At 42.0% G+C, this 16,907-nt stretch overlaps 1 long non-coding RNA gene across 1 annotated transcript in view; it reads right to left on the bottom strand.

Annotated features, from left to right (window-relative positions):
• Window positions 1–7,888: 7,888 nt before the first annotated feature.
• LOC130543018 (uncharacterized) overlaps window positions 7,889–16,907 on the bottom strand; it is a 296,432-nt gene continuing 287,413 nt past the window's right edge. Inside the window, exon 2 of the long non-coding RNA XR_008958017.1 lies at window positions 7,889–9,733. This is a non-coding gene — a long non-coding RNA (uncharacterized LOC130543018). The remainder of the gene's footprint in view (window positions 9,734–16,907) is intronic.

The following is a 16,907-nucleotide window of genomic DNA, read 5'->3' as shown; positions in this document are numbered from 1 at the left end:
TCACAGCTAACTTGGTAGAATTAGCTCCCCTCCAAAGACAGATACATGGCGGGCACCCCTCTGCTTTGCAGAGAGCCCGCCTGAGAGTCCTATTGCTTCAGCATATAAATCAGTACCAGGCATGCGACAGCATCCTGACAGCAGGACAATTATTGTCCTGAAAATAAGAAATGCAAATTTCTCTTCCCTCATTGCAGAGGCAACTAGCAGACTTATTCTATGATGTTGATCAATGACTTTAATCTATGCCCGCCCACAGTTTATAAAATGCATGTACCACCTGTCACCTTTCTTCCTGTTGGCTCAGGACGGAGGCAGTATTTGATTTCCCTGGGTGTCATATGAGTCATTTGGACTACCTTGAAAAGGTGGCTATTAAAATAGTAAGTTTTAGAGAGCAATTTTTAATAGCAGCTATTTTACTTGTAAACTGAACCCAGGAGGCTTCAACACGTAAGGAGCTGTATGACCTTGACAAGTTAGTTGGCCTCTCTGAGCCAATTTCTCAAAAGCCTGATATAGACAAAAATACCTACAGTGGAGGCTGGCTTTGAGGGTAAAGTAGGAGAATTTCTTTTTTTTTTTTTTTTTTTTAAAGATTTTATTTATTTATGTGACAGAGAGACAGCCAGCGAGAGAGGGAACAGAGCAGGCGAGTGAGAGAGGAAGAAGCAGGCTCCCAGCAGAGGAGCCCGATGTGGGACTCGATCCCGGAACGCCAGGATCACGCCCTGAGCGGAAGGCAGACGCTTTAACGACTGCGCTACCCAGGCGCCCCAAGTAGGAGAATTTCTTACCTTGTGTTTACTAGATTGTATTTAGTATTACTCGGCCAGAGAGCTACGTAATGCTTAGGTAAAACGAGATGAAAAACTGAATTCATACTATTGGATCAGTCAAGGTACAGGAAAAAAAAAAAAAAAAGAATGGCTGCTTTACTAAGAAATTGTTCAACTTTATTTTTCCCATGGCAATTGACAGAAGATCTGGCTGAATAAAAAATGGATGATGATCACTAGAAGAAAAGGAGACTGGCGTGGACTAACTGTACTCTGTTTCAGTCACTGCACAGGACTCTCACCACAGGTAAATTGTATCTATTATCCTGCGCTCTTCTTCAATCCCAAAATAGTCTCAGGAAGCTTCCCTGTGGAAGGGTTGTTTTAATAGCATCATTGGTAAGGTACAAAAAGGTGTATTCTAATTTGTAAATGATGGAGGATTTAAAAAGATTATGATTTGGATGCAGGAATTCTGGGTACTGGAGGAAGACATATGGTTTCTGAAATCCAGATGTGTCTGACACTTAAGGCCAATCAGAGGGCAAAAGACCATAAAATGCCCAAATACATCAGGAAGAGAGGACTTACATCAATCTCTCTGAAGGGGAGCAAAGCTACAACTGCTTCGTCTTCCCTGATAACTCCACGGTCATTTATTAAAGAATGTGAGTTAGGATGATGACAGAAGCTTCCTCAACTGTGCCTTTCTAGGAACCTTCCACTGTCTATCCATGGACATCATGAAGTCAACATAATTTCTGAAAACCAGAATGGTCTACCTTTTTGATGTTCGCCCAGAAACCCAAGTAGCTATTGCAATAAGAAAATCCTTGCAGGACCTAAATTTCAGCTGCAACTCATTGCAAGGAAGCGCAGCAGGTGCATGAGGCCTTGTGCAGCTGTTAAGACCAGAAATGTTCTGGCTCTACCAGAGGAATGATGGACCAGTTGATCATAAAGATAACTGAGGAGGCAGAGAGGTCTGATCGAAGCTTCAGACTCCTATGAAAGAGCCTTGTAAATAGAAAGGTCATCTATGAATACTTCCTCTACAGGCAACTGGCTGGCCATGACCATCAGAGCAATAAATTGTGGAGGTATTCATGGGAAGGGAGTAGGAATAAGAAGGGGCTTTCCTTGATAGTAATGTAACTGTTATGGACTGAATGTTTGTGTCCTACCCTCCTCCCACAACGAAGTCATGTTTTAGCCCTAGCCTCCAGTGTGATGGTATTTGAAAATGGGGCCTTTAGGAGGCCATGAGGGTTAGATGAGGTCATAAAGGTGGGGCTCTCATGATGGGATTAGTGCCCTTATGAGAAGAGACACCTGACAGCTTACTCTCTTTCTCCCTGTGCTTTCACAAAGAGGTTATGGGAGCACCCAACAAAATGGAAGCTACCACCAACCCAAGAGAAGAGGCCTCAGAATGAATCCTACCTTGCGGTATCTTGATCTTGGACTTTCTAGCCTCCAGAATAGCAAAAAATGCATTTCTGTTGCTTAAGCACTTCGTCTACATAACGTTGTGATGGAGGCCCAAGCTAAGAGAGTGATCACGAGTGCTACATCTGCAAACTCCATTGAGTTATTGCCCTTGAAAAACTAACGTTAGCTTTGGACAGTGACATAGAGCAGGCTAACGGAGAATGCAGCGAGCACGTAGCCTCATATGCCGGCGTGTCAAAAATCAGGTGTGTCACTTTAAAGATTTAATCCAAGAAATAGGTAGTCTTGGCAGGAGGTTTGAGCGATGTGATGTGGTGGGAGTTGAGGACAGCTCTGATTGCTACAGCCACCAGTGTGGCTCTGCCCACGCAGCACCCCAGCTCACCAGTCCCCCCCTCCTGGCTTCAGTGGCGTGGCCTGGAAATCTCAGTCATGCTACATGGTAGCCAGTTACGTGACCAAGTGTGGAGGAAGTACTTGGAGAGAAGACGAGGAAAACAGGGTCAGAATTTACTCAGGCACCCAAACTGGAAATCAGTTATTTTCATCCAGACATGCATCTAGCTACTAGCGTCAGCTGTTGCTTCGACAAAAAAAAAAAGCTCTTGAATTCTTTCTCTTGTCTCCCTTTCCATTGCAGCTTCTACTTGTCTTTTAATGTGAAATTCTTTCAATACTTCCTGCCCGCATATCCATGCCTCTTGTTCTTCCTCAAAACCAGCCTCTTATGGGTTTCCTGCAATACCAATAACATGCTTGTCTCATAGATCACTCCATGAACAGTTGATGGCTCCCCACCTCCCGAAAATGCTCTGGCCCTGATCTGTTGCCCCAGCTTCATCTCTAGCCACTTCCCTCTCTAAGCCCTGGGCGAGCTCCCTCATTATATTACCTGCATTTCCCTGAACAAGTCTTTGACAGTCTCACCTGCAGGAATGGCCTTTTTAAACTTTTCCCGGTCCCTAGTGCCCTTACCCTACCGTACATCATCAGAAAGTAATTACTTCTTCTGGCAGGCAGGAGAATGACTCCCCAGAGATGTCCACATCCCATTCCCTGTAACCTGTGAATGCATTATTACCTGGTGAGGGAGAATTACAGTTGCCGAAGGAGGCAATTTGAGCGTTTATCATTATTGTTCCCACACTGTAGATGAAGAGAGAGGTTCAGAGAAATCTAGAGATTAATTCGTGTTCCCTCAGCTCATGAGAGACTGAGATTTGAACCCGGTTTCCCTAATAGGCGCTCCCATTCCATTGTACCATGTTGCTATATAAGGAGCATGTTAGATATTTAAACAGCATTGCCTCATGAAAGTGGTAACCCCCATAAAACTAAACAGCGGGGCAGATGATAACTGCCGGAGGCTAAGCCAGATCTGACTGTGAGTGCCAAACTGCCGTCTCAGCACCGAGGCTGACGCACAGTCTGCTTGCCCGCCCAGGCACTAGAGACAATGAGGAAGACCTTCCACATGGCACGAAAGTCCCCAGAGCTCCAGGAGGCACAGCCATGTGAGTCCACTGAACTCGCTTTAATACTTAAGCCAGATACAGCTAGGGCAAGGGTCTGGCTTTTGTCATCATGAGCTGGGATACTGCCTGCAGAGTTTACCAGATGTCCAGGTCCACGCAGTGCCTTCCTGGCTAAGGCATTCCCCTCAGTTAAGCAAACAGAATAATTACAGAAATTGCAGTTTTGATATTTTATTAACGAACGAGCTTGCACTCGGTATTGAAGGATATCCATGAGCATATGCATATTCATGTCATGAAAGCATTTTGGGTTTACTGGCATCTCAGGACTGCAGGGGCACAGTTGGTACCTGGCAGCTTAAAGCGAATAAAATGAAATCTTGCCCTTTTACAATTATATTAAGCTAACTCATGAATCAGGAAGGTGGCTTTCAATCATCTCATCTCTTACTTGTATTTGATAAATGAGGGGACTGAAGCCTCTGGGGCATTGATGGAACTTGGTTGTAGTCACAAAGCTAATGCACGCTGGAGCCTGGATCTCTACCACGATTGGTGGCCTTGGGCTTCCGCATTCTTGTTTTGAGGGAAAGTCACGCACATATAAGGTCTGAGTTCTCTCTCTCCTTACTTTTCTCCTTTCCTTTTGCTGCTGTTTCTCTCTCATTCTTTTATTCTCCAACTCATTGTTCAGTGATTTTCCTATTTGTTGTCTGTTTCTTGTCCTTTTTCTTTTACTCCCCTTTGAGAAAGAAGAGCAATATTCTCCACATAGTGTGTTCAACATGAACGAGATTTTGTTTCTGTTTTCAGTGCTTGTGAAATGGAAACTCAGGATAAATGTCTTGTCCAAGTTCACACAGCATCCAATACACCGTAGGACTGAAACTCAGCTTCCTTCACCATCAGTCTCATGATTTGTTTTATTTCTTGTAACCACACCACATTTTTCCCGTTATACTGAAAACTTATGACCTATGACTTCCATTACGCTATTAGCAACATGACAGCAATTTTCTTTCTTCAGTACCTCTATAAACTCCAAAAGTTTTAGTCCTTTTTTCTCTGAACTCACTAAAATTTTAAACGAAGGGTTCACACAAATCTCATCAGTGGGACATTATGGCAACTACTTTCAGCATCCACCAGAGGTGTCTGTAAGGCAGAGCCTCTGTTGTGATACCTCATAAAATAAATATTATCCTAATTAGAAAAGCATAAAAAATATTTGCAACAGCTACAGATACATTCATGAACAGATATCACATCATTAGCACATCCGTCTCAATTTATATATACTTTGAAAATCTCATTTACTTAGTTCCTTCTTGTCTTTACTTCAAGGATTACCAATCACTACCTTGATTAGCCTAGATTACCCAGAATATCTTTAAGGAAAAAGAATCGGTTACACGTTCTTCTGACGTAACAGGGCAAGTAAATCTAATCCATTCCCCTGTGCGCAACCAAACTAGACTTTCCTGACCTCATTTCTTTCACCAACCCTCCCTCCTCCCCTCCCTCATGGGCCTCTGGAAATGCCTGGGTGGCTAGTGGGGTAGATTAACAGATTTTCTATTTGCTTGAGGGGTAATGGATCTTGTGGACTGCTAAAGACTGAATGAGTTTAGGCTAATGGCTGCCGACGTAGAAGGCCGTGGCGCTAGAACCTGGTATTTATGCTACTTGCCTGACCACACTCCTTTCTAGAAGAATCTGCCAGTCCTTCAGCCATTATAAGAATCTGCCAGTACTTCTCTCTGGCCCATGATCTCCACTCTTTACAGCTATTTGAACCAAAGATGAGCACTCCGTCCAATGGCAGTAAGATACCAAGCTGGACAGTGATTCATGACTTGACATGAAAAAGTGAATGTGGTCAATTAGAGTCTTCTTCCAGGAATTTGAAATAATAATGAAATAGTTTATGGTGAGGGAGATCTATAACATAAAGATGACAAAGCAAGACTGACACCTTGCCCTGCTTCCATATAAATAAGCATAATTATTTAGTATAATCTTATATATACACACACACATATATAAACTTTGCATTAAGAGATAAACTGAAAAATTCAACACCCTGTCTACCTCTATTCCCCAAAATAAATAGTCTTGAGCCCTTCCTGTGTATTTTTGATCCTCTAATGAAAACAACTTTATCTCAGACTTTCACAATACTGATATCCACAGACATATACCAACCCTTGTTGTAAATTATAATTTGTAGATTATACAATATTGTGGATTATAATTATTATAAGAGGCAACTTTTTTCTACCAATGATCAGACTATTTGCAACTTTCTTTTCCTCTAGAATCTCACTGTACTTTTTATTCAGAGAACCCAGTTCTTCTGAAGACTGACCTTTCTCTGTGGCAAACATTTAAAGTAAACATATTTTTCATTTTTCATCCTCAATATTTTCTTTGATCTCATTTTTTTTTATGTACAAAGATCATGAGTAAGGTCCCATGAAATAAAGAGAGCTTATGATTTCCAGGTCAATACCAGTTTCGGTACACATGTTTACTTAAAATCAACATCCTCTTTTGGGAAATAAAACAGGTGACCTGTTCCTTATAACCAAAGAATGAAACTAAAACATAGCCCAATAAATTGAGAAGGTCTGACCATCTTTAACACTGAGGGGAATCTATAGAATACTCTCGTTCATGGGAGGTCCCCAGCTAAACTGAGGATCTTTGGCTAGGAATCATAAGGGAATGAATTATGAAGTGACACATGAAGGTATACATAAAATTTCTATATAAATAATAGGTAACTTCCAACCAAATGCCTTATGCATTCCTAGAAATGCATTCCGCAGGGACAAGTGTCCATTTGTGATGATTAGTGTAAAAATGAGAAAAAACTATTGTGTGGTTACTTTTTATAAAATACATTTTATGAAATTTAAAGAAATGTTCTTCATTTAAATATCACATCTTTTCTATATTCTGGAGATTAAATATCTTTTATGAAAAGATGGTAATATTAAATACCGTTTTTTTCTCTATGTCTTGACTTGGCCTAGTAAAATATGTCAATCTAAAAGTAGCTTTTATTTTTATTTTTTTTGAGAGACAGAGCGAGCGAGTGAGAGAATCCCAAGCAGGCTCCACATCCAACACAGAGCCCAACACGGGGCTCAATCGCACAACCCTGAGATCACGACCTGAGCCGAAATCAAGAGTTGGACGCTTAACCAACTGAGCCGCCCAGGCGCCCCTAAAAGTACCTTTTAAATTATACTAAAGTTTAAAGTTAAAAAACTGGACCACTGAGGCACAGGGCATGGAATCAAATAAGAAGGTGTTTAGAAGCTTCGGAGTCAATTTCCAAATAAAGGAACTTAACACCAGCCAAAGAAGCCCATTTTCCCTAGTTCAGCATGGAGACAACTAGAGTAGAACCAAGACCTGCTAGGAAAATACCAATGCGCTTGAGCCGTGAGACCAGAACAGAAACCGCTGATATGGCTGTGAACGTGACATCCACACAATAATCAGAGACTCTACTGTGAGCCTTGGTGCAACGAAGGGAAAGAAGGTGCTAATCATAGTGAGGGTGAGGCACAGGTGTCGTTGCTGCTCAGGAGCTGACGGGGTCACCCTGGGAGACTACAGATGATGAGGAGGGAGTGGGGGGGTCGGAGTCCTAGTGATTTTGATGACAAGGTAGGCATCAAAGATTACTCTTCATTATCATCACTATAATCTTCTTCCCGAGGATAGCTCCTGATCAGCGAAGCCTAGGGAAAGTGGCTCATATAAAGAAGTCAGCACTAGGTGGAGTGGACCTGAAGGAAATGGGAAATCCTTTGAACATACACCTTTTCAACTCCTGTGAACTGTTTGACTTTTCCATCTAGATCTATGGTTCTTACTCCTGGCTGCATTTTAGAAATACTTAGGGAATTGAAGTAACCTCCCTAAAGAGTGCAGGATGAGTTTAGAGGCCTTGACCTCATTTCATCCTGGTAAAAGCCAGTTCATTCAGTTCCTCGTTACAAAATGAAGTCATTGGAATAAATGATCTCCTTCTAGCTCAGATATTCTGGGATTCTATTCTCTTGCACACTTCCGTAGTTGTTGTTGTTTTTTTTTTCTCAAAAGTAAATGCCATGACTTGATCCCATACAGAAAAATCAAATAGCTTTTACTGTATTTCCATTCAAATTTTGAATCACATTATGAGACTGAACTCAAGTATCTGAGTTTTTTTGTCTTAAAGGAGAGATGGTGGAGAATAAAAGTATCTTACTTCTCTTTCATTGGGGAGGCACAGCCACAGCTCACTGAAGGGTAGGCAAATCACATGGTGACATATCTAAAGAACTTTCTGGAATTCTACCCTCCAAAACTTTTCAGAAAACTGTTCATAGGGAGGTGTCTCTTTAGAGGCACTCTTCTACATAACTACTTGAGGAGCACTTGAGAAGGAGCTCAAGTGTTGCTGTCTGCTGTATACTGCAGGACTCGGATGCTGGAGAGACTGCACCCACAGCTGGGGACGTCCTGTGAGGGACAGGAGCCAGATCTGGAGAAGCCACACACTCCACAGGAGTCGACCCAAGGAGCACCCTGGAACCAGGAAGCAAAACTCCTTTCTTTCCCCTGCAGTCACTCTCTGTCACCCTCTACTGTCAAAATTTAGCATGTGTTTACTAGCAAAGGAAGAATATTCAAAGATCCCAAATCCATTTTCACAGACGTGGCTAAAGGGGTTAATTAGAAGCTGAGATGCAATGCGCTGATTACTTGCACATGTATCCCTTAAGCCCATTAAGGGATACATGCCTGTTCATGTTTCATTCTGTCTGGGTCAAACGGATTGCAGAATATTGCTGGAACCTGCCATGGATGTATATACCAATTGTTCTCTGTGTGCTGTCCACGAAGTCTCCACTGTATGCGACCTCCCCAGGCAGCTGGATTTTGCTCTGATTCCTAATCTGTACCTATGTCTCCCTGCTGTTCCTATTTTACCACTGGGTCTAAACTCTGGCTGTGGAGTTCTGACCCCTGAATAGCTCCCTCCAAACTCTTCCTTAATATTCTTTAATTCCAGACTCTAAAGTGCAAGGACATTCACTAAAAGGTATTTACTTCAGGTTAAAGCTGCCATGTTCGTCTTCATATCCAGTGTGGAAAGATAGCAGGAGACAATACTGGGTGGAAAGAGGAGCAAATGATTGAGGAAAGGAGAGTTCAGCATTGCAGTCTCTAGGCGGCAGTCCTATGGAGCCACTGCTATTTGCAAACGTCCCATCAAAAGTGCTGTGGAGCTCTGCTGGCGTGAGGGAGGAGTTAGGGCTCCAGAAACCAGAGAGATCATGATGAGAGCCACAGAGTCCATGAAGGCAAATGTAAGGATTCGACACTGCCTTTAACACAACGCCTATGACGTTAATTTTTAAATAAAGTTATTCCCAATATCACAGGGTAGGATAAAAATGACATGGATGGGGGGAAAAGGTGAAACACTGAAAAGTTGGAATTTCAAGGTCAGAAACAATTACTGATACTAAGCAGAACTGAGAATACTAAGAACTGATCAAATACTTAGCATAACTGAGTATAGTTGACCGTGTTCCCTCATTGATTCTCATGATGGATTTTTTCATTTTGCCTGTTTGTTGTTTAGTAGCATCTCCTTAAGCAGAGTGGCTGGGGCACAGACAGCAAGCGTCACGGGTGTGACATTCCCTCGTTTCATACTGACGGAAAGACGGCACTTGACATTTTGACATTTGATTTTAGAACACGATGGAGACAACATATGTTGAGTATGGTTTTTTTTTTTCCTTTACTAGAGCTACATGGTGCAAATGTTCTCCAACTGAAGCTCCCACTGACCCCCCAAAACAAGAAGTACCTTTGGTCCTGGGCTTTGTTTTGTACCGGAACAGGTATTTCTGAAGTGAAGAATACAGAAATCTCACCTGCCTCATACAGGGGCCCACAGCAAAAGGAGATTCTGAACGTGCCAAGTTCCAGAGTCAGCCTTCATCTCTCCAGGTCCTGCAATTAAATCACATTGCAAGCACATCAGTGTGGCCAATGTTAATGAGGAGCTCAGTACCAACTCATTAAAATACCAGTCAAGCCCTTCTGGCCACCTATTTAAACTGACACTAATCATGTGTCTGGTCTGCTGAACATTTCCCTGTGTGGGTGTGTGGGTGTATGCACGCCATATTTTATTTTAGTAAAAATTCAATATTTTGTTCTTTTAACATTTATCTACAGTTAAGGGAATTCAGAATAACACAAAAAAGATCAAAATGTCCTAGAGCCCCACTGCATAGAACAGTTTCATTCTAGAGGTCTACAGATACTGAAATCCAGTATTTTGGTAAGAAAGGGGAAGACGTGAAGGAGGAGTCACTACATATCTCCCTGTTTGTTGCTTCTTATGGTCTTTCTCACTTCCCAGCAGTGCTATCTGGACCCTTACCAAAATTAAGCCAAAAGTTGACACTCAATTTTAACTCTGGCATTTTGGCTGTCAACTTGTATCAAGCGCTTGAGTCTCCCTTTCTTTTCCTCATATATAATGATTTTTTTTTTTTTAATTTGTGCTCACTGGATATGGATGCCCTTAGATATTCATCACAGGACCAAGTAGGGGGCTCTTATACTCCCTCTCGGGCATGGGACTAGTTTGGCCATGACACGAGAGTGGTCCAGACTAGGTCTTAAAAGGGGAGCAGACAGGGACAGAGAGCTCACTGAGGAGGGATTCCTTCACCTGGGTGGAGGAATGGCAGTTGGTAAAATGAAATGTCACAGTGGACATGACATGTGCATGAACTGGAGACCAGACTTAAGGTACAGACAGAATCCGATGGAGCTGGCATAAATTCTGTTTTTACCACTTAACAAAATGTGTACCCTTAGGCGACTTACCTAACAGCTTGTTGTTTCTGTTTGTAAGTAATGGAGGTTAATAATTACACCTTCCTCACTAGATTATTTTCTGTATGCATTAAAAATCAAGGTGAACCCCTAGCACAGGATCTGGTACACAAGAGACGTTAAATAAACACCGTTCCCTCCCCTTTCCTCCTTGCTGCCGATTTATAATCTATTGAGGTCTGGAGTTGAGGGGAGGAGTGCGTTTGAAGTCATTTTTTTCCCTTAGATTTCTTTTGGCTCAATATGCCTGTCTCCCGTTTCCTACCTTAGAGTTTATAACCCCAGGTTAGCAATACCGAAGGTGTTGCTATGGCTACCACTATCCTGTGACTTCAGGTAGTGAGAAAGCAGCAGGAGACTGAGTCTGGGCTTTCGGACAGATGTCCTCAGAACCACAGAGCAGGCAGGGAGAGCCTGGTGAGGACTCCTGGGCATGAGATTCTTGGCCTTCAGTGGGCAAGGCTGAAAGCAAGCCTGTGATGTGAGGTCCATGGGTATCAGGCCCATCCTACGCACCATGATCTCTGCAGCCATCATGCCCTTCTGAATGAGCAACTGTCACATCCGGGACACTCAAAATGCAAATTCAGTTTTCTCTATATTTTTAATCTCTTTTTTCAATTTCTTCTCTATTTCCACCTGACATCCTTTCTTTCTTGCCCTGAAAACAAAGTCTCCCTGTTTTTTAACTCTGGGGGGAAAAAAGAGAGAGAGAGAGAGAGAGGAAAACCTTTTTCCTTTCATTAAAGTTGTTTACTGAATCGTTCAGTTTACGGAAAGCAGCAATAACCAGGCACTTTGTTTTTCTCCGATTCTATACCATACGTTGTGTGATAATAATTCTTCCTTTTTATTTTTTTTTTATTTTTCAGCTACCTTCGGCGTTCTAACAACACAAGTTCACAGTATGAACAGAACTGCTTCATCGATCCAATCAAAATCCTCAACTTGAAAGGCAAACAAACACAAGCAAAACAACACAACACAAATTACCTAGCCACATACTGCTCCAGCCGTTTAACACAAGTTATGCCATTTCATCTTCCCAGCTCATCTGTGGAGTAGCTGACATTTGCTCTTTTTACAGGAGAACTTTGCCTGAGGTCAGAGTTAGTAAGTGTTTAAGCCACTAGATGAGCCCAGGGCCACCTGACTGCAAAGCCAACTCTCTTCCTGTTTAGTTGCCTTACAGTGACATCAACGTGTTGCGCTCAGTACCCAGCACACATGGTGCAAAGGTAGACTCGGCATTAAAAGCCGCCTGTTACAACTGCCCAATATGGCGTCTGAGATTTTTTTCTAAGTCGGTACAGTATTCAGCAGTGCAACCTGTTTCCAGGGTTGCTGGTCTTTGAAAAATATGTATTTAGGGAAGCAGAGGAAAGGGCTGATGTTGCCGGTGGCATTTCATGCCTAATGCATAGTACTATATCCCTCAGCTCTTGGAAAATGAATTGCTTTCTTTTTCTCACTTCTTAGAAGGTTTGGTGACTATTCACACAACAGAAACAAAATACATGAGGTTCTTTTTCAATCTGAGCCCCGCCTCCTGTTAATCTGTAAGAATGACAAGAAATGAGTCTTAAGACCATGAATAAGCAGGGCAGGAGGGCTAGGCAGCTTCAACGACCAGACCTAATTCTTCATCTCTTAAAAGAAGTGAGCAAGGCTCACTCCCGGCCAGGACCAAAGTCCTGCGTGGGATGTGAGGTCTGTGCACGTTAGGCCTACACTTGCTCTGTGTAATATCAGGCCATTCTAAAGAAACAGCTATCACCTTCTGGAGACTCAAGGCACAATTTCATTTTTACCTGTATTTTTATCTCTATTTCTAGCCTAATCTCTAGTTTCAACCATATAACCCTAGTACTATTGCGAGGATTTAATGAAATAACTTATTTGAAGTTCCTGCCTCACTGGCATATACCAGATGCTCAATAAAAAGTTCCTTTTCTCTGCTCCCTTTCCTTTCCGAAATTGAGGACAATTCACTTCTCTCTTTCTGACACGAAGCACTCTTGTCTCATGGCAAATCTAATCCATGTAGGTAATAGTTCTGTGCAAGAATCAGAAGGCCAGCATTTACTCAGCAAAATGGCATTGTAATGTTATTTCCTTTGGGGGTCTAATTACTTGATAAACTGACAAACATCCTATGGAGAGAACAAATCAGAGACTTGGCCCTCACAAAGCTCACAGCCTGGCTGGGGACAGAGCTAAAGAGGGAGTCATGAATGTGGGCCAGGGAATGCTCACCTGACTTGGGGACTCCAGATTAGGACCTTGGGATCATGTGAGTGCAGCAAGCCTTCATTACCTTCAGGCCAAGTGGATTGCTGATGATGGAAAAGAATTGTCCATGACATTTAAAATCCTACAGCTCCTCCACTCTTTTTTTAATAGATTTTTTTTTTTATTTATTTGAGAGAGTGTGAGAGCCAACGGGGGGGAGGCAGAGGGAGAGAATCTCAAGCTGACACCCCGCTCAGCACAGAGCCTGATGCGGGACTCCATCTCCTGACCCTGAGATCATGACCTGAGCGGAAATCAAGAGTCAGACACCTAACTGAATGAGCCATCCAAGTGCCCCCAACTCCTGCACTCTTGAAGATAGGACTGAATCTCCACCACAGAGAAGCCTATTAGCAATCACCCTGATATCCAGAGTTTGCAGTCAAAGAGAACCAGTCCAGGACTCAGCTTATTAAAAATATTAGTTCCTAGTGAATAGTATTTCAATATTTGGACTGTGATCCTGAGAAACTCTGTATAATACATGTAAGCAGAAAATCTGTCTACACTCTTTCTTAAGCTGCACTGACATGGCCCAGTATGAAATAGAAATTAGGCAAATCCCTCAGCTGTCTGAGAAAAAAGCCAATCCAATCTGATGGGCCAGATGTTGGACTAGGTTGGCTGCCACTGGATGAAAGGATGATATACCTTCCCTTCCAGAGATATCTGCAGAGTCTTCTCAGAAGGAAGGCTCTCCACAGGGGAGACTGCTGCTAGAGAGATCCAGGCAATATCTTCACTTCTGAGCCTTGGCTGAAAACACTAGTCATCTTGGCTAGCTTGTTTTTCTTCTCAAATGTCAACAGTCTAGAGAAACCACACGTTGGGAAACAGAGGAAGGCAGCCAATGACTATTCAGTTCACATTTGAGTTAAGGCACTGCTCTGTCTGCTTGTCTCACATCAACCATGCAAGAGGTCATTAACCCTGTTCTGCAGGAACAGAAATCAGGATCACAGGGTTGAAGTGACTTGCCCAAGGTTACTCCACTGGTAAAAAGTAAGATCAGATTCAAGAGCCTGACTCCCTGAATAAAAAAACATACCGTTTTCCATCCCACTGCACGGCACCTCTCCACAGGACAGGCTCCAGCTCTTGTTCACTCTGTTCCTCTTACTTTCCCTTCCCATGTTCTTCTGTCTCTCTTTGTTCCCTCTCCGTCTTTTTCTTCAGGTTCTTCCCTCACTCTTGGCTGTATTTGAGTGGCAGGAGGTCAGGCTTGCTAACACCGGTTCGTGCTTCTCATTGCCCGTTGTTTTAAAGACAGCCAGATTTCTATCTGGGGGACAAAGCTCTCCATGGAAAGTGAGAAGACAACATTGTTCCTTACTGTCGAATGACAAGGATCATTAACTTTCTGATGTTCTTCTTTATCTCTTTTTATATATTTGTGGAGTTATCTATCACTTAAGACACCAGTTTGGCAAATGGCACTTCAGCCATTGCTCCCACAGCATAGGTAGTAACGGGGCCATATGCTTGCAGGCAGTATAAAATTGTCAAAGGAAGATTAACTCTTTTCCCACAATTTAATTCTATAGAAAATTTCCATTATATTCATACTTGTTGTTTTTAGTCATGATTCATTTACAGTGGCTGATAAGCATTATGGCCGCCTTTCATTTCCTGACAGTGTCCAAGACAGTATTTTATTATGATGACATGAGATACAAGGTTAATATTAGCCAACAGGTCACATGCATCATTTGCTGTCCACCGTAAAGAACCGTGATTAAGATTTTAAACAAGCATGCTGTCGGAAAGGAATGCACATTGCTTTTAAAGGCACAACTTCGGTTTCATTGAAGAGCCTAAATGGCTGCAATCCCCGTTAACAACATCATTTATTTTGGAGAGCGGCAGTTTTTTAAACAGCTGTTGGAGCACAAATGTAGGTCAATGTAGGGAAATTATGCAGAAGAATTTGCTCCATACTTCAGAACCGGGCCATGCCTCGAGGTCAGCGCACACATAATAATGCCAACACGTCACTCTTCACACACCTGCTTCTCCTCCTGGCTAGCCCTGCCCAACTCCTGTAAGCAGCCATGTCCAACTTTATGCACGCACTGAATACATAGAAAACAAAACCTACAAATCATCCCGGCTCTCAACTGGTCACCTTGTCCTGGTCCTCCAGCCCGGATCTCCTTGGTCCTGGCTCTCCTGGCCGTGATCTTTTGTTCCTGCCTTGTCTTCACATCAGACTCCTGGCAGACCAGGACTGGGTTCCCCAGGATTATTAGTATGGAGTTTTATGTGGCTTAATGCTTCAGGACCTGTGCCAGGATATATTCTTCCTTCTTACAAGTTAACAGATGAGCATGCAGGAAGTCAGAGTGCAAGTTACTATAGTAGCAAGTAGAAGAGTGTTCCAGTTATCGAATACGGAGTGGCAAACCACCCCAAAACTTAGTGGCTTACAATCACTACATGTATCTGCAGTTTGGGAGGCTGCTAACCTCTGCTCCACTTGGTGTTAACCATTTAAAGACACTGATGCAGTCTATACAGGTGAGCCCCTGGACCTCAGAGAAGGAAATGGGTGGACAATAGAACTGGAGGGGAAAATGTACAGATTCCTCAAAGTCATCAATATAGAAGAGGGTAGGAAAGGAAGAGAAACTATTCACTGAACAGGTAAGTAAGTACAGGAATATCTAATGAAAAGCATCTGGCAAAGTTTATGATGGATAAGGACTTACTAAGGGCTATTTGGACAGCAAGCAACAGAGCAAGAAAGTCCTTGTTGGAGTCCACCTAGACATGTCATGACTCTATGACATGAATTTGAGAGAGTCTGCACTTAGTCCTTGAGACTGTCCTTTGACAGTCTCTTAGCTCTTTACTCTTAGTTAAGAGAATAATACATCTAAAAACCATTTATAAACTATGCAACCATTTTGATTTTGTCTTTTAAACATTCTTTTCTCTTAATAAAAGGAACATTTTTATAATTGTCTAGTTCTAATAAGTTTTGTTGAAACTTCAAAATGGGGGAAGAATAACTTTTGGGGAAAATACACACACACACACACACACACACATATATATATATATGGAAATACATATGTGTGTGTGTGTGTGTACACACATATGGATACATATTTACATATATACATTTATAATTTATATCCTTATATATGAAAAAATTTCTTTTTGCCCAGAATTGTAGACAACAGTTTGTATTTACTAAACATTTTCCCAAAAGTTGTTCTTATACTGTGCATACACACACACACATTTTATATATATATATATATGTATATATATTCTGGGGTGATAAAATCTTAGTCTGGATTTGAGGTCTCTACTACCTGCTTTCTCTGGAGTAGTATCTATATGGTAGTTCAGGTTGGGGGGTGTAGGGGAGATATTTACTCCAGAATGTGCATCATGGCATCTCTTAGGAGGTCTTTCGTTGACAAGCCATGTATACTCTTGAAGAAGTGATCCTTGGTTTGATATTCAAGGATCTTGTAGTTACAGAGGCGCTTTCTAGTACTTCTGAACTCTCTTGAGCACATATAAACATTCCAAGACTCCTGTACCACCTTGTAGCAATACAAAAATTTCCTGAGGTTTCTAAGATCCTACATGCTTTGGCTCAGCAACACTGCCATTATTTCTTAGGAGCACTAGACATTTCAAATAGAAAAAAAAAAAAATAAGACTGTGTGTGACTTCTCAAAAGAAGCCAGAAGACAGTGGAAAGAAATCTATGAAGGGCTAAAGAAATCTAACTGCCAGATATCCCTTTAAACAGAAAGTGAAGTAAAGCTATTTGCAGGCAGAGAAAGAAAGAGAATTAATTTCTAGCAAACTACCATTTCAAAAATACTAGGGAGAGTTTTCATGGAAGAAGGACAATAATCCCAGATGAACCCATGGAAATCAGAAAGAAATGATGAACGATGAGTGGTTTTATATGATAGTAACACTAAATGAGTATTAGTCTTATAAAACTATAGTAACAATATTT

The sequence above is a fragment of the Ursus arctos genome, unplaced genomic scaffold, assembly GCF_023065955.2.
Source record: "Ursus arctos isolate Adak ecotype North America unplaced genomic scaffold, UrsArc2.0 scaffold_7, whole genome shotgun sequence".
Taxonomy (NCBI): domain Eukaryota; kingdom Metazoa; phylum Chordata; class Mammalia; order Carnivora; family Ursidae; genus Ursus; species Ursus arctos.
Note: the sequence above shows the minus strand (reverse complement) of the source record. Positions and strands in the feature narration are given on the sequence as shown.